The sequence below is a fragment of the Aotus nancymaae genome, unplaced genomic scaffold, assembly GCF_030222135.1.
Source record: "Aotus nancymaae isolate 86718 unplaced genomic scaffold, 86718_ANA_hifiasm-v0.15.2.pri h1tg000156l, whole genome shotgun sequence".
NCBI classification, from domain to species: Eukaryota; Metazoa; Chordata; class Mammalia; order Primates; family Aotidae; genus Aotus; species Aotus nancymaae.
Window position 1 is genome coordinate 107,203 of NW_026988571.1, and position 22,753 is coordinate 129,955.

Consider the following 22,753-nt stretch of genomic DNA (forward strand, 5'->3'; position numbering starts at 1 on the left):
ATTTTCCCTGTGCAAATCATAATCTTCCGCTAGCCCCTGCACCCCTACACTTTATGTTAGGCCCATCAAACTACAGGTTGGACATGCATAATCTGAAAAACTGAAATCCAAAATGCTCCAAAATTAGAACAATTTGAGCACTGACATGATGCCCCAAGTAAAAAATTCCACACATAAGAACTTAACACAAACTTTGTTTCATGCACAAAATTATTCAAAATATTGTATAAAATTACCTTCAGTCTATGCATGTAAAGTGTATATGAAACATAAATTAATATTTTGTTTAGACTTGAGTCCCATTCTCAAGATACCTCATTATGTGTATCCATATATTCCAAAATAAAAAATATCCCAAACCCAAAACACTTCTGGTCCCAAGCATTTTGTTTTATTTTAATTACTTTTTTGAGACAGAATCTTATTCTGTCACCCACGCTGGAGTGCAGTGGTACAATCACAGCTCACTGCAGGGCTCAAGTGATCCTCCTGCCTCGGCCTCCCAAGGTAGCTGTGACTACAGGCACATACCACCACTCCCAGCTAATATTATAAAAAATTTCTGTAGAGATGGGGGTCACTACATTGCCCAGGCTGCTCTTGAAATCCTGGACTCAAGTGATCCTCCCATCTCTACCTCCCAAAATGTTGGGATTACAGGCGTGAACCACCACACCCACCCCTAGCATTTTAGATAAGGGATATTCAACCTATACTTTGTACCTTCGAGGTCACGAAACTCTCATGCTTTTACACATTACACCTTCTGCCTCCAGTGCCATTCCTCCTTCCCTTACTTATCTGACAAACTTATTTTCCCTCAAAACTCAGGTCTCTTCTATTAGGGCAGCTACCGTGGCCAACCAGCTGAGTTTTTTCTCTGCATATGGCCTGGCTTAACACTTACTGCATTTGTCATACTGCATCACAATTATTTGTCTGTATGTTCATACCCTCCTTCTAGACTGAATGGCTCGAGGCGAGGAACCTTGTCTGTCTTGTTCACAGTTGTATTCTTAATGCTTCTAATAATTCCAAATACATAGTAGATGCTGAGCTGTGTTAGTGGAAAGAATACATAAATGTCTCTACATCTTTAAAATAAAGAATTTGAGTTGTATATACTTTAAGCTCCTTCCAACTTTGAGTTTATTTTAAAAATTTCAATTCCAGGGCATTATGGGATATACAAATTTTCGTACTACAAAACAAATATATTTTAACATAATAATATAGTACTTTTATATGTTTCTATTAGTTTATACAGAATTGTACTTCTATTTCAGATACAACCTGATTGCAACACTTGGCTTAAAAACCTTTTATCTGCCCATTTTTGCTTTATAAGAGAAAAATTGAGATTTCTTCCTATACCTACATTTGTATTATAGAGTTATAGAAATATGTTGGATTTCAACATAAGTGCTTGATTTAACATATAAATACTAATTTTATTACATTTTAGGTATAAACATACTGAATTCATTTTTTAAAAAATAATTTTTAAAAAATAATCCTTTCTTAAAAAGTAATCATTTTCTTTGAATTCTGTAGTGGAGTATATGGCTTTTTCTTGCTAATGTGCACTTCATTTGGCTGTTCGAATTGTTTAGTGCTTTTGTCATTTCTCCTTACTCACACCTGCACCCCTCGCAAGAAGGCATGATGCTCGGCATCAAGATGACAGGTTTCGTGAGTGTTTATCAAATTAGACTGGGAGAATGTCAAGTGGAATTATTACCCAGCCTGGTACTACTGCATTCCCTTAAGCTAAAATCACTTGATATTCATAGATTCTAGGTTCACTGAAGAGAAAAAATTTAAAAGGTGTAATTATTTAAAATAGTTTTGCTTGAGTAGTGAAGCTACTGTGTTTGTTTCTTTCCCGGCGTCTCCGCGCCAGATGTCATCTATCAGATTCCCTGGATCAAATATGATCTATTATCTGGTTGTAGGCTCACAGTCAGTGCTGGTTGGTATTACGTAAGTGATTATATAACCGCAGTGCTTAACAATTCATGTATTTCACAACTCGTGATAAAGCTCAAAGCAATGTCAATATGAAGACATGGGATTAATTAAATATAAAACAGCAATAGATTTAAGTGTCATTAAGCATACACATCCAAAAAATACCTTGCAATCATTAGAAATTCAGGGTTTTCATAAGAATATATTAACTAGACTATTATGAAGATTTTTCTTCTTTATTTTTTAATTTCATTTCATCTGAATCTCAGCTTTCTAAATTATGAAGAATTTTGTATGTGTAAACTCAACATTTCTTCATACCATTAATATGGATGACTTTTAGTAAAATAATTTTATTATAAATGCTAATAATGAGAGCTGATACTTGAGTGTTTACCACATGCCAGACTCCTGGATCATTTAATAATTACAACAATTCTATCAAGTAGGCATTATTATTAACATTTTAAAAGAACTATTTTGAAAGATTAACTTAAAAATTAATATAGGTGTTGGGCTCAGTGGCTCACACCTGTAATCCCAGCACTTTGGGAGGCTGGGGCAGGTGGATCACCTGAGGTAAGGCATTTGAAACCAGCCTAGCCAACATGGGGCAACCCCATCTCTACTAAAAATACAAACATTAGCTGGGCATTGTTGCACGAGCCTGTAATCCCAGCTACTTGGGAGGCTGAGGCAGGAGAATTGCTTGAACCCGAGAGGCTGAGATTGCAGCAAACTGAGATCGTGCCATGGCACTCCAGGCCTGAGCGACAGAGTCAGACTCTGTCTCAAATAATAATAATAATATAACTGTTTAAAAAATCAATAGTTTTTAATTTTTTAAATTAAACTATTTTAATTTTTAAAATTAAAACTGCTTTTTTTGGAGCAGTTTTAGGTTTACAGAATAATGAGCAGAAAGTACAGAAAATTCCATGTACCCCCCCTTGCACACCCTCTTCCTTTCCCCTATTAACATCTTGCATTGATCTGGAAAATTAAAATTGACAAGCCAATATTAATATATTATTATTAACTAAAGTCCAGGTTTACATTAGGATTCATTCTTTGTGCTGTATGTTCTATCTGTTTTTATAAATAGATTATAATATTATACAGAATAACTTATAGTATCATACAGAATAAAATACAGTATCATACAGAATAAAATACAGTATCATACAGAGTAAATTACAGTATCATACATAATAAATTACAATATCATGCAAAGTAGTGCATCACCCTAAAAATCCCTCTACTCTACCTACTCATTTCTCCCTCTCTTCTCTCAATCTTTTTACTGTGTCCATAATTAGTTTTACATTTTCACAGTTTTATTATTTGAAAAAGTCATATTTGTTCATAAGTTTGTAAAAAATTCAACATAGACATATATAAGATGAAAAGTGTATTTTCCTTCCCAGTCCCCATGTCCATTCCCTCCAGGTAACCACCGTAAGACAGTTTTAATAGTGAGATTTTGGGACTAAAATAACAGATATTTTTGAGTTGAGAAATATAAGCCTGTTGAGTCATTCATTATTTTGTCATAAAGTTTCTAAATCAAAATCTAATCTTTATTAAAAATAAAAGTAGGCCGGGCACAGTGGCTCATGCCTGTAATCCCAGCACTTTGGGAGGCCAAGATGGGTGGATTGCCTGAGGTCAGGAGTTCAAGACCAGCCTGGCCAACATGGCAAAACCTCATCTGTACTAAAATACAAAAATTAGGCAGGTGTGGTGACAGGCACCAATTATCCCAACTACTTGGGAGACTGAGGCAGGAGAATCTCTTGAACCCAGGAGATGAAGGTCACAGTGAGTCGAGATTGTGCCACTGCAGTCCAGCCTGGGCAACAGACCCAGGCTCCATCTCAAAGAAAGAATAAAAGTAGAGCAGTGACTCACGCCTGTAATCCCCACACTTTGGGATGCTTGAGTCCAGGAGCTTGAGACCAGCCTGGGCAACATAGTGAGACCTAATTTCTACCAAAAAATTTAAAAATTAGCCTGGTGCGGTGGTGTGTGCCTGTGGTTCTATATACTTGGGAGGCTGAGATGGGAGGATCACTTTAGCCTGGGAGGTTAAAGCTGCAGTGAGCCAAGACTGCACCACTGCACTCCAGTCTGGGCAACAGAATAAGACCCTGTCCCAAAAAATATATATATATAAAGTCTAGAGTGGTGGCTCACACCTGTAATTGCAGCACTTTGGAGGCCAAGGCAGGAGAATTGCTTGAGGTCAGAAGTTTGAGACTAGCCTGGCCAACATAGGGAGACCCCATCTCTACAAAAAATTTTAAGAAAAAATAAAAGTAGAATAAGCAGAAGTTCTTTGTAAACCATAAGAGTACACAGTCACTATATTTTGGTTTGACTCTACAGAAATATGAATAAAGGGGGCCAGGAACGGTGGCTCACACCTGTAATCCCAGCATTTTGGAAGGCTGCAGCTGGTGGATCATGAGGTCAGGAGTTCAAAACCAGCCTGGCCAAGATGGTGAAACCCTGTCTCCTCTAAAAATCAAAAATTAGCTGGATGTGGTGGCAAGCACCTATAATCCCAGCTACCTGGGATGCTGAGGCAGGAGAATCGCTTGAACCCAGGAGGTGGAGGTTGCAGTGAGCTGAGATTGTGCCACTGCACTTCAGCCTGGGCAATAAGAGCAAAATTCCACCTCAAAAAACAAAACAAAAAAAAGCAAAATTAGTCAGGCGTGGTGTCACATGCATGTAATCCCAGCTACTTGGGAGGCTGAGGCAGGAGAATCGCTTGAACCTGGTAGGTGAAGGTTGCAGTGAGCCGATATAGTGCCATTGCACTCCAGCCTGGGCAACAGAGCTAGCCTCCATGTCAAAAAAAAAAAAAAAAAAAAAAAACGAAAGAAAGAAAATAAAAGAAATATGAATAAAGGGATGTTTTAGTCATAACTAGCAGCAGTTTCAAAGGACTATGTAAGATGGCCAAACCAAAATATGTATTCTAATCCTCAGAAATTTTTTTAAGGCTAGTCATAATCTTCAGAATTTTGAGAGCCTCAAGTAGTCAGGAAACTGCAAACCTGTCACTTATATTGTCCTCTACTAATCTGCCAGCTCTCACTTATGCCCAGATTCCTTTGTTTCTGTCACCTTTCTACTGCTTAATGATGAATTCATTGATCAGAGCCACTCTAGTTGTATGTAGGCCACCAAAAAAAAAACAAAAAAAAACACAGATTGAGACTAGGCCATGTGATGGGCTGGGAAGCTGGAAGACTGAATTGCATTTGGACATCACTGTATCCCTAATTATATTAATATTTACCAGTGCTAAGCACAAACCTTTCCAGACTGCTAACTCATTTTTGCAAAAAGGAATCTTAAACTGAAAGGTTAGGCCAGGCATGGTGGCTCATGCCTGTAATTCTAGCACTTTGGGAGGCTGAGGCTGGTGGATCACAAGATCAAGAGATTGTGTTCATCCTGGCCAACATGGTGATATGCCATCTCTACTAAAAATACAAAAAAGCTGGGCTTGGTAGCACACGCCTGTAGTCTCAGCTACTTGGGAGGCTTAGGCAGGAGAATCATTTGAACCTGGGAGGTGGAGGTTGCAGTGAGCTGAGATCGCACCACTGCACTGCAGTCTAGCAACAGAATGAGACTCCATCTCAAAAAGAAAAAAACAAAAACAAACAAACAAACCTTATAAACTTATAAAGCAGCTATCCCTGAGAACCCTTTTGGCCTTATTCTCTCACAATAAGGATGAAAGTTGTTCCCTTCCATTTCTAAGATTATGTGATTTTTATCTCAAATGTTGGAAGTCTTAATTCCCAAGAATCTTAGGCTACTTTCAGGAGGAAATGCTGAATGTGAGGCACTCCGAAACCTGTATACTAGTTCTTCCCTCCCTTCCATGTCCTGTACTAAGATAATCTCTATATTAGATTTTTATGAATTGACCCCACAGATGCTTAGTAGCCAAAAGCAGTTTTCCATTTCCAAGCAAAATCCTCTTCTATTATGGGTCATTGGAATCTGAAAGAGGCCCAGATCACTTCAGGTTTTTTTAGGGTCTGGGTATACTTTAAAAAGTAGTACCGGCCAGGTGGTGATGGCTCATGCCTGTAATCCCAGCACTCTAGGAGACCCAGGCAGGTGGATCACGAGGTCAGGAGTTCAAGACGAGCCTGACCAATATGGTGAAACCCCATCTCCACTAAAAATACAAGAATTAGTTGGGCGTGGTGGCACATGCCTGTAATCCCAGCTACTCGGGGGCTGAGGCAGGAGAATTGCTTGAACCCAGGAGGTGGAGGTTGCATTGAGCCAAGATTGCTCCACTGCACTCCAGCCTGGGCAACAGAATGAGACTCCGTCTTAAAAAAAAAAAAAATTAGAAGAGCCGCCCAGAGCCGGACGGGCTTGCGAGCTGGGCCGTCGCCGCCGCTTGAGCCGCCCTCGGGCCCCTTCGGGCCGCCGCCGAGCATTCGGGTCTCTGGGCGCCGCCACGGGCGCCCGGAGCGAGCCGGGAGGGAGCTGCGCGCCTTTGTGCGTGCCGAGACAGCCCACCTGGGCAGTGTTTTTGGAGTTTATATTTTAAAGTTATTGTAACAGTGAATGTCTAGAAATTCAACCATTGTCTGGAGATTTTCTTATGATTCTGAGCTTCTCCCAGTGCATTAATGGATGGCTGAGGCTACCCCTTTTCTCTTTACTTTTTTTTTTTTTTTTTTTAGCATCTGGTGAATTTATTCAGCATAACCACAGGCATTATCTTTATGCTTTCACACACAGACATAAACACAGACACAGCACAATATCCATATTTAGCCCAAGTGCATTCCTTTTGAAGTTCATTTATATGTCTTCATATGCCATAGCCCATCATTTAAATAATGATGGTTTTTTTTTTTTTTTTTGAGACAGAGTCTGGCTCTGTTGCCCAGGCTGGAGTGCAGTGGCGCAATCTTGGCTCACTGCAACTTCTGCCTCCTGGGTTTAAGCGATTCTCCTGCCTCAGCCTCCCGAGTCGCTTGGATTACAGGCGGCAGCCACCACACCCAGCTAGTTTTTGTGTTTTTAGTAGAGACGGGGTTTCACCGTGTTGGCCAGGCTGGTCTTGAACTCCTGACCTCGTGATCAAAGTGTTGGGATTATAGGCGATATTTTCAATGCCAATTCCTTTGTTGACTTTCTCAGTATCTTCTGCAGATATCTTCATGACTCCAACACATAGAGCATGCTGTTTTCCTTCTGCCATGGTAGGAACAATGGCATCTACTGCAGCAGGGTAAAGCGTAGCTCCAGGAGAAGTTAAGTCATTGAGTACAAATTTGATGGCTCCTTTATCAACCTGCTGGTGTGGCAGGACAAAAGGATATTTGTGAAGTAACCTTAGGGTTGGATAAAAAAGGCCCTTCTCTATTTACTGTAATAATTACTATATGTTCATGGCATCAGACTATTTTGACAGGATCTTTCTTAGGCATGATCTGGTTAAGCCATGGTTCAATACCTGGAAATTGCTCTGTCATTTGACACTTAATACCCTTAATAACTGAGGTTTTCAACTGGATGCAGTTGGACACGTTTTCTTTTTAATCAAATTCTTTTCTTTTTAATCAAGTGTCTTGAATATGATCCAAGGTGAAGGAGGCGACGATAGAGAGGGCCCAGAATGGGAAAGAAATTGAATTTGCAAGGGTCTGGCAGATCCCCTCACACCAAGAAGGCCAGCACCGACAGCGGAAGCTGCAGTCGTTATCCGGACCGCTCTTTACATTTGTAAAAAACTTCCCACTATCCTTCCCTCTCCTCGGAAAGAGAGCAGAGTGCATGAGATAAAGTAGTTCAGATTACATCCAGCACGATAAACTGTGTCCTTGACTTAATCTTGTGTGATTCCCAAAACATTTCCAGCCTACTGCGAGGAGTTACATTCAGTGGTATGCAATGAGTCAGGCAGGCGACGGCGACTCCTAGGTCCCCCATCCCTTTTCTGAGACCCCAGGGAAAGCAAGAGAGTTGGAGATGGATTTGGGGAGGATGGCGAGGAGTACAAAGGTCTCCCCACCTCCTGGGGACCCCGGGGGCGGGGCTGAAGGTCGACGTGCCTCCTCCGGCCGGGTCGCTGCCAGGCTCTCAGCCTCTCTGTGGAAGGGCGGCCTGCGCCTGGGTACCGAGGCTGCTGCGCCGCAGACGGCGGGCGAGATGTATCTCCGCAGGGCGGTCTCCAAGACCCTGGCGCTGCCGCTGAGGGCGCCCCTCCAACCCCGCGCCACTCTGGAAGGACGGTGAGTAAGGACGTCTAGCCCGAAGGGGAGGACGGGCGCCTCGGGTGCAGATTTCGCCTGCGCCCGGGTACTGGCCGGCACCCAGTTGGCCAAACCCGACCCGGAGCAGCAGAAGTCTGGGTTGGAGGTCGAAGATAATGGGCGAGAGTCCCCGGAAGACGTCCCGAAGTAGGGAACTTTTCCAATGTGCCGCTGAGTCCAGACTATCTGGGTTCGCATCCTGATCTTGGACAAATGGCTTAACCTGTTTTCTCCTCTGTAAAATGAGGGCGATAATGGTTTTGCGTTTAAATGAGTTATGTATAGTTAAAAGCACTTAAAACTTACCCGGCTGACATAGTCGTAGCTTAGCACTTTGATTGTTAGAGGCACCATTCGCTCTCCAACCTCCTGAGGAAGCAGAGGAAGGGTGGGAAGGTGGGAGCCGATCAGCGAGCTGGCCCCGGCAAGCGATGGGAGGCAGAGGCAGTGGACGCTGGACGAATGCTCGTGGGGTGAATAAACCTAACCCTTGGCCGGGTCTCAGCAGCCTGAACCCCGCGAGCGCCTGACTCCGAGATCCACACCCTCCAAAAAAGAAGCGACCTTCGGGGCACTTTCCTTTGAGGTTGCAGGTCGTCCTGCAGCTGCCTGGCTATGTTCAAATATCGACACCTTTGGATCTGGTGGCACGCGGGAAAAAGCAGCATACTCAGAAATTAACTAAAGGGGGAGTTTCAGTGTGAACTGGAAGCTGATTAAATAAAAATGGACGTATGGGAAAGCGCCTCGTATAGTGCCTGGAATACAGTAGGTGCTTAATAGGTGTGAGCAAGGAAGATTGTTTTTCTTCCCAGCAGCCTGCGGCTCTAGGACCAGGCTTGCGCTCCCGGGCGGTTATGCCCCAGCCGCTCTTCCCTAGTCCCCATCTTTCCCTCCGGATTGGGGGACGGCTCTTAGACACATCTTGAAGCGTTCTTAATGCTCTCTTCACTTTGCCTCACTTTCTGAGGCTTTCGAGCCCAGAGGGTGGATTCCAGCGGGAGAGAAAGACGTGCGGAAAATTCCATGGGCCGATTTTTTTTCACATTGATTAGGCCTCTGTTGGTGGTGGCGGGAGGGAAGGAGGGAGGTCTAATCAACTCGTTTTATTTTTCTTCTAAAATGCTGGTGGGAGGAAGTTGCCCCTCAAGTATCAGCAATAAGACTTCTTCGTTTTCCTAGATCTTTATTCTCTTTACCAAATAACGTAGAACTTTAAAATATATATATTGATGAAATAGGGAGAAGCCATTTATTTTAAACTTCTGAAGATAACGGGCTGTTCTGATGGGAATGGGGAGAAAAATTAGTTCTCTGACCGTGACCTTTCGCTTTATCTGTTTGCCTGCATCCCCCACCGACATCACGCGCGCGTGCACGTGCGCACACACACGCACCTCTTTTTGTAGCTGAACAAATTTCAAATACTTTTCTTCCCAGTTTGAGGCAAAATAGAAGTAGTTTAAAATTTTTAAATACGTATCTAGCAATGCTGCTTGTAGAAGTACTGGTCTTTCTCTAATTTTCATCTAACTACTATTTTTCCAGCACTTAAAATGTATTTAAGAACTATTATTGACTGGAAACAAATTTGTCTTCAGTCGTGGACATTAACCTTTTGTCAATATTTTCTACTTTGATGAAAAATAAAATTTTTTCAGTTTCGTTGAAGGAAAATTTTTTAACTGTCTCATCACATTTTGTTCTCTTCTTTTTTGCTTTTAAAAGGGCAACTCTTTTTGTTTTCTCTCTCTCTCGTTGCCCAGGCTGGAGTGCGATGGCGTGATCTCAGCTCACCGCAACCTCTGCCTCCCCGGTTCAAGCGATTCTCCTGCCTCAGCCTCCAGAGTTGCTGGGATTACAGGCATGCACCACCACACCCGGCTAATTTTGTATTTTTGGTAGAGACAGGGACTCTCCATATTGGTCAGGCTGGTCTCCAACTGCCAACCGCAGGTGATCTACCCGCCTCTGCCTCCTACAGTGCTAAGACGACAGGCAGTGAGCCACCATGCCCGTCCTTAAAAGGGTAACTTTTTAATGAATAAATCATTTAGGTGTATGACAGATAATTGGGGAAAAACAGGTAAAATAGAAAATAGAATTCACCTGTAATTCTACCACTCAATGAACACAACTAACTGCTTTTCAGTATGTTTAGTTTTCCAGACCTTTTGTTTCTCATTCCTTCTTTATGCACATTATTTTCACAAATTTGGGAAAGTCGCATACAGAGTATTTTGCTATGACTTTTCACCTAATACATTGTAAATATTTTCTCATTGTAAGTAAATATTGTTCTGCAAAAGTTATGTCTATTTGTTTCACATTGTATGAATCTGCCAAAATTGGTCTAATTAATCCTTACTGAAAATTTCTCATTTCATTGTCTTTTTAAGTAACTTGTCCATCACTGTATTTGTATTCAAGTCTACTTAAATCTCTGATAATTTTAGTTCTTTCATTTAAAAAATATTTCTGATATTTTTGTCTGTTTGAGAAATATGAAGGCTATGTATTCCCTGTTTGATCACAGAGGTATTTTTAAGCTAACAGAAGTCCCACCACAAGTCAAGACCGTAAACTCTTCTCATAACCTTTTGGGCACATTTGAAGGAAAACAAGTTTTTACAAGAAATCGTCATTTATAGCCAAACCAAGAACATCAACAGAGATCATTGTGATTTTGCTACTGTGAAGTTTGTAAGCAGCGCAAATGACTTAAGATTTTCCCTGTGCAAATCATAATCTTCCGCTAGCCCCTGCACCCCTACACTTTATGTTAGGCCCATCAAACTACAGGTTGGACATGCATAATCTGAAAAACTGAAATCCAAAATGCTCCAAAATTAGAACAATTTGAGCACTGACATGATGCCCCAAGTAAAAAATTCCACACATAAGAACTTAACACAAACTTTGTTTCATGCACAAAATTATTCAAAATATTGTATAAAATTACCTTCAGTCTATGCATGTAAAGTGTATATGAAACATAAATTAATATTTTGTTTAGACTTGAGTCCCATTCTCAAGATACCTCATTATGTGTATCCATATATTCCAAAATAAAAAATATCCCAAACCCAAAACACTTCTGGTCCCAAGCATTTTGTTTTATTTTAATTACTTTTTTGAGACAGAATCTTATTCTGTCACCCACGCTGGAGTGCAGTGGTACAATCACAGCTCACTGCAGGGCTCAAGTGATCCTCCTGCCTCGGCCTCCCAAGGTAGCTGTGACTACAGGCACATACCACCACTCCCAGCTAATATTATAAAAAATTTCTGTAGAGATGGGGGTCACTACATTGCCCAGGCTGCTCTTGAAATCCTGGACTCAAGTGATCCTCCCATCTCTACCTCCCAAAATGTTGGGATTACAGGCGTGAACCACCACACCCACCCCTAGCATTTTAGATAAGGGATATTCAACCTATACTTTGTACCTTCGAGGTCACGAAACTCTCATGCTTTTACACATTACACCTTCTGCCTCCAGTGCCATTCCTCCTTCCCTTACTTATCTGACAAACTTATTTTCCCTCAAAACTCAGGTCTCTTCTATTAGGGCAGCTACCGTGGCCAACCAGCTGAGTTTTTTCTCTGCATATGGCCTGGCTTAACACTTACTGCATTTGTCATACTGCATCACAATTATTTGTCTGTATGTTCATACCCTCCTTCTAGACTGAATGGCTCGAGGCGAGGAACCTTGTCTGTCTTGTTCACAGTTGTATTCTTAATGCTTCTAATAATTCCAAATACATAGTAGATGCTGAGCTGTGTTAGTGGAAAGAATACATAAATGTCTCTACATCTTTAAAATAAAGAATTTGAGTTGTATATACTTTAAGCTCCTTCCAACTTTGAGTTTATTTTAAAAATTTCAATTCCAGGGCATTATGGGATATACAAATTTTCGTACTACAAAACAAATATATTTTAACATAATAATATAGTACTTTTATATGTTTCTATTAGTTTATACAGAATTGTACTTCTATTTCAGATACAACCTGATTGCAACACTTGGCTTAAAAACCTTTTATCTGCCCATTTTTGCTTTATAAGAGAAAAATTGAGATTTCTTCCTATACCTACATTTGTATTATAGAGTTATAGAAATATGTTGGATTTCAACATAAGTGCTTGATTTAACATATAAATACTAATTTTATTACATTTTAGGTATAAACATACTGAATTCATTTTTTAAAAAATAATTTTTAAAAAATAATCCTTTCTTAAAAAGTAATCATTTTCTTTGAATTCTGTAGTGGAGTATATGGCTTTTTCTTGCTAATGTGCACTTCATTTGGCTGTTCGAATTGTTTAGTGCTTTTGTCATTTCTCCTTACTCACACCTGCACCCCTCGCAAGAAGGCATGATGCTCGGCATCAAGATGACAGGTTTCGTGAGTGTTTATCAAATTAGACTGGGAGAATGTCAAGTGGAATTATTACCCAGCCTGGTACTACTGCATTCCCTTAAGCTAAAATCACTTGATATTCATAGATTCTAGGTTCACTGAAGAGAAAAAATTTAAAAGGTGTAATTATTTAAAATAGTTTTGCTTGAGTAGTGAAGCTACTGTGTTTGTTTCTTTCCCGGCGTCTCCGCGCCAGATGTCATCTATCAGATTCCCTGGATCAAATATGATCTATTATCTGGTTGTAGGCTCACAGTCAGTGCTGGTTGGTATTACGTAAGTGATTATATAACCGCAGTGCTTAACAATTCATGTATTTCACAACTCGTGATAAAGCTCAAAGCAATGTCAATATGAAGACATGGGATTAATTAAATATAAAACAGCAATAGATTTAAGTGTCATTAAGCATACACATCCAAAAAATACCTTGCAATCATTAGAAATTCAGGGTTTTCATAAGAATATATTAACTAGACTATTATGAAGATTTTTCTTCTTTATTTTTTAATTTCATTTCATCTGAATCTCAGCTTTCTAAATTATGAAGAATTTTGTATGTGTAAACTCAACATTTCTTCATACCATTAATATGGATGACTTTTAGTAAAATAATTTTATTATAAATGCTAATAATGAGAGCTGATACTTGAGTGTTTACCACATGCCAGACTCCTGGATCATTTAATAATTACAACAATTCTATCAAGTAGGCATTATTATTAACATTTTAAAAGAACTATTTTGAAAGATTAACTTAAAAATTAATATAGGTGTTGGGCTCAGTGGCTCACACCTGTAATCCCAGCACTTTGGGAGGCTGGGGCAGGTGGATCACCTGAGGTAAGGCATTTGAAACCAGCCTAGCCAACATGGGGCAACCCCATCTCTACTAAAAATACAAACATTAGCTGGGCATTGTTGCACGAGCCTGTAATCCCAGCTACTTGGGAGGCTGAGGCAGGAGAATTGCTTGAACCCGAGAGGCTGAGATTGCAGCAAACTGAGATCGTGCCATGGCACTCCAGGCCTGAGCGACAGAGTCAGACTCTGTCTCAAATAATAATAATAATATAACTGTTTAAAAAATCAATAGTTTTTAATTTTTTAAATTAAACTATTTTAATTTTTAAAATTAAAACTGCTTTTTTTGGAGCAGTTTTAGGTTTACAGAATAATGAGCAGAAAGTACAGAAAATTCCATGTACCCCCCCTTGCACACCCTCTTCCTTTCCCCTATTAACATCTTGCATTGATCTGGAAAATTAAAATTGACAAGCCAATATTAATATATTATTATTAACTAAAGTCCAGGTTTACATTAGGATTCATTCTTTGTGCTGTATGTTCTATCTGTTTTTATAAATAGATTATAATATTATACAGAATAACTTATAGTATCATACAGAATAAAATACAGTATCATACAGAATAAAATACAGTATCATACAGAGTAAATTACAGTATCATACATAATAAATTACAATATCATGCAAAGTAGTGCATCACCCTAAAAATCCCTCTACTCTACCTACTCATTTCTCCCTCTCTTCTCTCAATCTTTTTACTGTGTCCATAATTAGTTTTACATTTTCACAGTTTTATTATTTGAAAAAGTCATATTTGTTCATAAGTTTGTAAAAAATTCAACATAGACATATATAAGATGAAAAGTGTATTTTCCTTCCCAGTCCCCATGTCCATTCCCTCCAGGTAACCACCGTAAGACAGTTTTAATAGTGAGATTTTGGGACTAAAATAACAGATATTTTTGAGTTGAGAAATATAAGCCTGTTGAGTCATTCATTATTTTGTCATAAAGTTTCTAAATCAAAATCTAATCTTTATTAAAAATAAAAGTAGGCCGGGCACAGTGGCTCATGCCTGTAATCCCAGCACTTTGGGAGGCCAAGATGGGTGGATTGCCTGAGGTCAGGAGTTCAAGACCAGCCTGGCCAACATGGCAAAACCTCATCTGTACTAAAATACAAAAATTAGGCAGGTGTGGTGACAGGCACCAATTATCCCAACTACTTGGGAGACTGAGGCAGGAGAATCTCTTGAACCCAGGAGATGAAGGTCACAGTGAGTCGAGATTGTGCCACTGCAGTCCAGCCTGGGCAACAGACCCAGGCTCCATCTCAAAGAAAGAATAAAAGTAGAGCAGTGACTCACGCCTGTAATCCCCACACTTTGGGATGCTTGAGTCCAGGAGCTTGAGACCAGCCTGGGCAACATAGTGAGACCTAATTTCTACCAAAAAATTTAAAAATTAGCCTGGTGCGGTGGTGTGTGCCTGTGGTTCTATATACTTGGGAGGCTGAGATGGGAGGATCACTTTAGCCTGGGAGGTTAAAGCTGCAGTGAGCCAAGACTGCACCACTGCACTCCAGTCTGGGCAACAGAATAAGACCCTGTCCCAAAAAATATATATATATAAAGTCTAGAGTGGTGGCTCACACCTGTAATTGCAGCACTTTGGAGGCCAAGGCAGGAGAATTGCTTGAGGTCAGAAGTTTGAGACTAGCCTGGCCAACATAGGGAGACCCCATCTCTACAAAAAATTTTAAGAAAAAATAAAAGTAGAATAAGCAGAAGTTCTTTGTAAACCATAAGAGTACACAATCACTATATTTTGGTTTGACTCTACAGAAATATGAATAAAGGGGGCCAGGAACGGTGGCTCACACCTGTAATCCCAGCATTTTGGAAGGCTGCAGCTGGTGGATCATGAGGTCAGGAGTTCAAAACCAGCCTGGCCAAGATGGTGAAACCCTGTCTCCTCTAAAAATCAAAAATTAGCTGGATGTGGTGGCAAGCACCTATAATCCCAGCTACCTGGGATGCTGAGGCAGGAGAATCGCTTGAACCCAGGAGGTGGAGGTTGCAGTGAGCTGAGATTGTGCCACTGCACTTCAGCCTGGGCAATAAGAGCAAAATTCCACCTCAAAAAACAAAACAAAAAAAAGCAAAATTAGTCAGGCGTGGTGTCACATGCATGTAATCCCAGCTACTTGGGAGGCAGAGGCAGGAGAATCGCTTGAACCTGGTAGGTGAAGGTTGCAGTGAGCCGATATAGTGCCATTGCACTCCAGCCTGGGCAACAGAGCTAGCCTCCATGTCAAAAAAAAAAAAAAAAAAAAAAAAAACGAAAGAAAGAAAATAAAAGAAATATGAATAAAGGGATGTTTTAGTCATAACTAGCAGCAGTTTCAAAGGACTATGTAAGATGGCCAAACCAAAATATGTATTCTAATCCTCAGAAATTTTTTTAAGGCTAGTCATAATCTTCAGAATTTTGAGAGCCTCAAGTAGTCAGGAAACTGCAAACCTGTCACTTATATTGTCCTCTACTAATCTGCCAGCTCTCACTTATGCCCAGATTCCTTTGTTTCTGTCACCTTTCTACTGCTTAATGATGAATTCATTGATCAGAGCCACTCTAGTTGTATGTAGGCCACCAAAAAAAAAACAAAAAAAAACACAGATTGAGACTAGGCCATGTGATGGGCTGGGAAGCTGGAAGACTGAATTGCATTTGGACATCACTGTATCCCTAATTATATTAATATTTACCAGTGCTAAGCACAAACCTTTCCAGACTGCTAACTCATTTTTGCAAAAAGGAATCTTAAACTGAAAGGTTAGGCCAGGCATGGTGGCTCATGCCTGTAATTCTAGCACTTTGGGAGGCTGAGGCTGGTGGATCACAAGATCAAGAGATTGTGTTCATCCTGGCCAACATGGTGATATGCCATCTCTACTAAAAATACAAAAAAGCTGGGCTTGGTAGCACACGCCTGTAGTCTCAGCTACTTGGGAGGCTTAGGCAGGAGAATCATTTGAACCTGGGAGGTGGAGGTTGCAGTGAGCTGAGATCGCACCACTGCACTGCAGTCTAGCAACAGAATGAGACTCCATCTCAAAAAGAAAAAAACAAAAACAAACAAACAAACCTTATAAACTTATAAAGCAGCTATCCCTGAGAACCCTTTTGGCCTTATTCTCTCACAATAAGGATGAAAGTTGTTCCCTTCCATTTCTAAGATTATGTGATTTTTATCTCAAATGTTGGAAGTCTTAATTCCCAAGAATCTTAGGCTACTTTCAGGAGGAAATGCTGAATGTGAGGCACTCCGAAACCTGTATACTAGTTCTTCCCTCCCTTCCATGTCCTGTACTAAGATAATCTCTATATTAGATTTTTATGAATTGACCCCACAGATGCTTAGTAGCCAAAAGCAGTTTTCCATTTCCAAGCAAAATCCTCTTCTATTATGGGTCATTGGAATCTGAAAGAGGCCCAGATCACTTCAGGTTTTTTTTAGGGTCTGGGTATACTTTAAAAAGTAGTACCGGCCAGGTGGTGATGGCTCATGCCTGTAATCCCAGCACTCTAGGAGACCCAGGCAGGTGGATCACGAGGTCAGGAGTTCAAGACGAGCCTGACCAATATGGTGAAACCCCATCTCCACTAAAAATACAAGAATTAGTTGGGCGTGGTGGCACATGCCTGTAATCCCAGCTACTCGGGGGCTGAGGCAGGAGAATTGCTTGAACCCAGGAGGTGGAGGTTGCATTGAGCCAAGATTGCTCCACTGCACTCCAGCCTGGGCAACAGAATGAGACTCCGTCTTAAAAAAAAAAAAAATTAGAAGAGCCGCCCAGAGCCGGACGGGCTTGCGGGCTGGGCCGTCGCCGCCGCTTGAGCCGCCCTCGGGCCCCTTCGGGCCGCCGCCGAGCATTCGGGTCTCTGGGCGCCGCCACGGGCGCCCGGAGCGAGCCGGGAGGGAGCTGCGCGCCTTTGTGCGTGCCGAGACAGCCCACCTGGGCAGTGTTTTTGGAGTTTATATTTTAAAGTTATTGTAACAGTGAATGTCTAGAAATTCAACCATTGTCTGGAGATTTTCTTATGATTCTGAGCTTCTCCCAGTGCATTAATGGATGGCTGAGGCTACCCCTTTTCTCTTTACTTTTTTTTTTTTTTTTTTTAGCATCTGGTGAATTTATTCAGCATAACCACAGGCATTATCTTTATGCTTTCACACACAGACATAAACACAGACACAGCACAATATCCATATTTAGCCCAAGTGCATTCCTTTTGAAGTTCATTTATATGTCTTCATATGCCATAGCCCATCATTTAAATAATGATGGTTTTTTTTTTTTTTTTTTGAGACAGAGTCTGGCTCTGTTGCCCAGGCTGGAGTGCAGTGGCGCAATCTTGGCTCACTGCAACTTCTGCCTCCTGGGTTTAAGCGATTCTCCTGCCTCAGCCTCCCGAGTCGCTTGGATTACAGGCGGCAGCCACCACACCCAGCTAGTTTTTGTGTTTTTAGTAGAGACGGGGTTTCACCGTGTTGGCCAGGCTGGTCTTGAACTCCTGACCTCGTGATCAAAGTGTTGGGATTATAGGCGATATTTTCAATGCCAATTCCTTTGTTGACTTTCTCAGTATCTTCTGCAGATATCTTCATGACTCCAACACATAGAGCATGCTGTTTTCCTTCTGCCATGGTAGGAACAATGGCATCTACTGCAGCAGGGTAAAGCGTAGCTCCAGGAGAAGTTAAGTCATTGAGTACAAATTTGATGGCTCCTTTATCAACCTGCTGGTGTGGCAGGACAAAAGGATATTTGTGAAGTAACCTTAGGGTTGGATAAAAAAGGCCCTTCTCTATTTACTGTAATAATTACTATATGTTCATGGCATCAGACTATTTTGACAGGATCTTTCTTAGGCATGATCTGGTTAAGCCATGGTTCAATACCTGGAAATTGCTCTGTCATTTGACACTTAATACCCTTAATAACTGAGGTTTTCAACTGGATGCAGTTGGACACGTTTTCTTTTTAATCAAATTCTTTTCTTTTTAATCAAGTGTCTTGAATATGATCCAAGGTGAAGGAGGCGACGATAGAGAGGGCCCAGAATGGGAAAGAAATTGAATTTGCAAGGGTCTGGCAGATCCCCTCACACCAAGAAGGCCAGCACCGACAGCGGAAGCTGCAGTCGTTATCCGGACCGCTCTTTACATTTGTAAAAAACTTCCCACTATCCTTCCCTCTCCTCGGAAAGAGAGCAGAGTGCATGAGATAAAGTAGTTCAGATTACATCCAGCACGATAAACTGTGTCCTTGACTTAATCTTGTGTGATTCCCAAAACATTTCCAGCCTACTGCGAGGAGTTACATTCAGTGGTATGCAATGAGTCAGGCAGGCGACGGCGACTCCTAGGTCCCCCATCCCTTTTCTGAGACCCCAGGGAAAGCAAGAGAGTTGGAGATGGATTTGGGGAGGATGGCGAGGAGTACAAAGGTCTCCCCACCTCCTGGGGACCCCGGGGGCGGGGCTGAAGGTCGACGTGCCTCCTCCGGCCGGGTCGCTGCCAGGCTCTCAGCCTCTCTGTGGAAGGGCGGCCTGCGCCTGGGTACCGAGGCTGCTGCGCCGCAGACGGCGGGCGAGATGTATCTCCGCAGGGCGGTCTCCAAGACCCTGGCGCTGCCGCTGAGGGCGCCCCTCCAACCCCGCGCCACTCTGGAAGGACGGTGAGTAAGGACGTCTAGCCCGAAGGGGAGGACGGGCGCCTCGGGTGCAGATTTCGCCTGCGCCCGGGTACTGGCCGGCACCCAGTTGGCCAAACCCGACCCGGAGCAGCAGAAGTCTGGGTTGGAGGTCGAAGATAATGGGCGAGAGTCCCCGGAAGACGTCCCGAAGTAGGGAACTTTTCCAATGTGCCGCTGAGTCCAGACTATCTGGGTTCGCATCCTGATCTTGGACAAATGGCTTAACCTGTTTTCTCCTCTGTAAAATGAGGGCGATAATGGTTTTGCGTTTAAATGAGTTATGTATAGTTAAAAGCACTTAAAACTTACCCGGCTGACATAGTCGTAGCTTAGCACTTTGATTGTTAGAGGCACCATTCGCTCTCCAACCTCCTGAGGAAGCAGAGGAAGGGTGGGAAGGTGGGAGCCGATCAGCGAGCTGGCCCCGGCAAGCGATGGGAGGCAGAGGCAGTGGACGCTGGACGAATGCTCGTGGGGTGAATAAACCTAACCCTTGGCCGGGTCTCAGCAGCCTGAACCCCGCGAGCGCCTGACTCCGAGATCCACACCCTCCAAAAAAGAAGCGACCTTCGGGGCACTTTCCTTTGAGGTTGCAGGTCGTCCTGCAGCTGCCTGGCTATGTTCAAATATCGACACCTTTGGATCTGGTGGCACGCGGGAAAAAGCAGCATACTCAGAAATTAACTAAAGGGGGAGTTTCAGTGTGAACTGGAAGCTGATTAAATAAAAATGGACGTATGGGAAAGCGCCTCGTATAGTGCCTGGAATACAGTAGGTGCTTAATAGGTGTGAGCAAGGAAGATTGTTTTTCTTCCCAGCAGCCTGCGGCTCTAGGACCAGGCTTGCGCTCCCGGGCGGTTATGCCCCAGCCGCTCTTCCCTAGTCCCCATCTTTCCCTCCGGATTGGGGGACGGCTCTTAGACACATCTTGAAGCGTTCTTAATGCTCTCTTCACTTTGCCTCACTTTCTGAGGCTTTCGAGCCCAGAGGGTGGATTCCAGCGGGAGAGAAAGACGTGCGGAAAATTCCATGGGCCGATTTTTTTTCACATTGATTAGGCCTCTGTTGGTGGTGGCGGGAGGGAAGGAGGGAGGTCTAATCAACTCGTTTTATTTTTCTTCTAAAATGCTGGTGGGAGGAAGTTGCCCCTCAAGTATCAGCAATAAGACTTCTTCGTTTTCCTAGATCTTTATTCTCTTTACCAAATAACGTAGAACTTTAAAATATATATATTGATGAAATAGGGAGAAGTCATTTATTTTAAACTTCTGAAGATAACGGGCTGTTCTGATGGGAATGGGGAGAAAAATTAGTTCTCTGACCGTGACCTTTCGCTTTATCTGTTTGCCTGCATCCCCCACCGACATCACGCGCGCGTGCACGTGCGCACACACACGCACCTCTTTTTGTAGCTGAACAAATTTCAAATACTTTTCTTCCCAGTTTGAGGCAAAATAGAAGTAGTTTAAAATTTTTAAATACGTATCTAGCAATGCTGCTTGTAGAAGTACTGGTCTTTCTCTAATTTTCATCTAACTACTATTTTTCCAGCACTTAAAATGTATTTAAGAACTATTATTGACTGGAAACAAATTTGTCTTCAGTCGTGGACATTAACCTTTTGTCAATATTTTCTACTTTGATGAAAAATAAAATTTTTTCAGTTTCGTTGAAGGAAAATTTTTTAACTGTCTCATCACATTTTGTTCTCTTCTTTTTTGCTTTTAAAAGGGCAACTCTTTTTGTTTTCTCTCTCTCTCGTTGCCCAGGCTGGAGTGCGATGGCGTGATCTCAGCTCACCGCAACCTCTGCCTCCCCGGTTCAAGCGATTCTCCTGCCTCAGCCTCCAGAGTTGCTGGGATTACAGGCATGCACCACCACACCCGGCTAATTTTGTATTTTTGGTAGAGACAGGGACTCTCCATATTGGTCAGGCTGGTCTCCAACTGCCAACCGCAGGTGATCTACCCGCCTCTGCCTCCTACAGTGCTAAGACGACAGGCAGTGAGCCACCATGCCCGTCCTTAAAAGGGTAACTTTTTAATGAATAAATCATTTAGGTGTATGACAGATAATTGGGGAAAAACAGGTAAAATAGAAAATAGAATTCACCTGTAATTCTACCACTCAATGAACACAACTAACTGCTTTTCAGTATGTTTAGTTTTCCAGACCTTTTGTTTCTCATTCCTTCTTTATGCACATTATTTTCACAAATTTGGGAAAGTCGCATACAGAGTATTTTGCTATGACTTTTCACCTAATACATTGTAAATATTTTCTCATTGTAAGTAAATATTGTTCTGCAAAAGTTATGTCTATTTGTTTCACATTGTATGAATCTGCCAAAATTGGTCTAATTAATCCTTACTGAAAATTTCTCATTTCATTGTCTTTTTAAGTAACTTGTCCATCACTGTATTTGTATTCAAGTCTACTTAAATCTCTGATAATTTTAGTTCTTTCATTTAAAAAATATTTCTGATATTTTTGTCTGTTTGAGAAATATGAAGGCTATGTATTCCCTGTTTGATCACAGAGGTATTTTTAAGCTAACAGAAGTCCCACCACAAGTCAAGACCGTAAACTCTTCTCATAACCTTTTGGGCACATTTGAAGGAAAACAAGTTTTTACAAGAAATCGTCATTTATAGCCAAACCAAGAACATCAACAGAGATCATTGTGATTTTGCTACTGTGAAGTTTGTAAGCAGCGCAAATGACTTAAGATTTTCCCTGTGCAAATCATAATCTTCCGCTAGCCCCTGCACCCCTACACTTTATGTTAGGCCCATCAAACTACAGGTTGGACATGCATAATCTGAAAAACTGAAATCCAAAATGCTCCAAAATTAGAACAATTTGAGCACTGACATGATGCCCCAAGTAAAAAATTCCACACATAAGAACTTAACACAAACTTTGTTTCATGCACAAAATTATTCAAAATATTGTATAAAATTACCTTCAGTCTATGCATGTAAAGTGTATATGAAACATAAATTAATATTTTGTTTAGACTTGAGTCCCATTCTCAAGATACCTCATTATGTGTATCCATATATTCCAAAATAAAAAATATCCCAAACCCAAAACACTTCTGGTCCCAAGCATTTTGTTTTATTTTAATTACTTTTTTGAGACAGAATCTTATTCTGTCACCCACGCTGGAGTGCAGTGGTACAATCACAGCTCACTGCAGGGCTCAAGTGATCCTCCTGCCTCGGCCTCCCAAGGTAGCTGTGACTACAGGCACATACCACCACTCCCAGCTAATATTATAAAAAATTTCTGTAGAGATGGGGGTCACTACATTGCCCAGGCTGCTCTTGAAATCCTGGACTCAAGTGATCCTCCCATCTCTACCTCCCAAAATGTTGGGATTACAGGCGTGAACCACCACACCCACCCCTAGCATTTTAGATAAGGGATATTCAACCTATACTTTGTACCTTCGAGGTCACGAAACTCTCA

The 22,753-nt window shown here is 41.7% G+C and overlaps 2 pseudogenes; both read right to left on the reverse strand.

Moving 5' to 3' along the window:
- Nucleotides 1-6,815: 6,815 nt before the first annotated feature.
- On the reverse strand, nucleotides 6,816-7,577 carry LOC135272957 (malignant T-cell-amplified sequence 1-like; annotated as a pseudogene).
- Nucleotides 7,578-17,820: 10,243 nt separating this feature from the next.
- Nucleotides 17,821-18,583, reverse strand: LOC135272959 (malignant T-cell-amplified sequence 1-like; annotated as a pseudogene).
- Nucleotides 18,584-22,753: the final 4,170 nt, after the last annotated feature.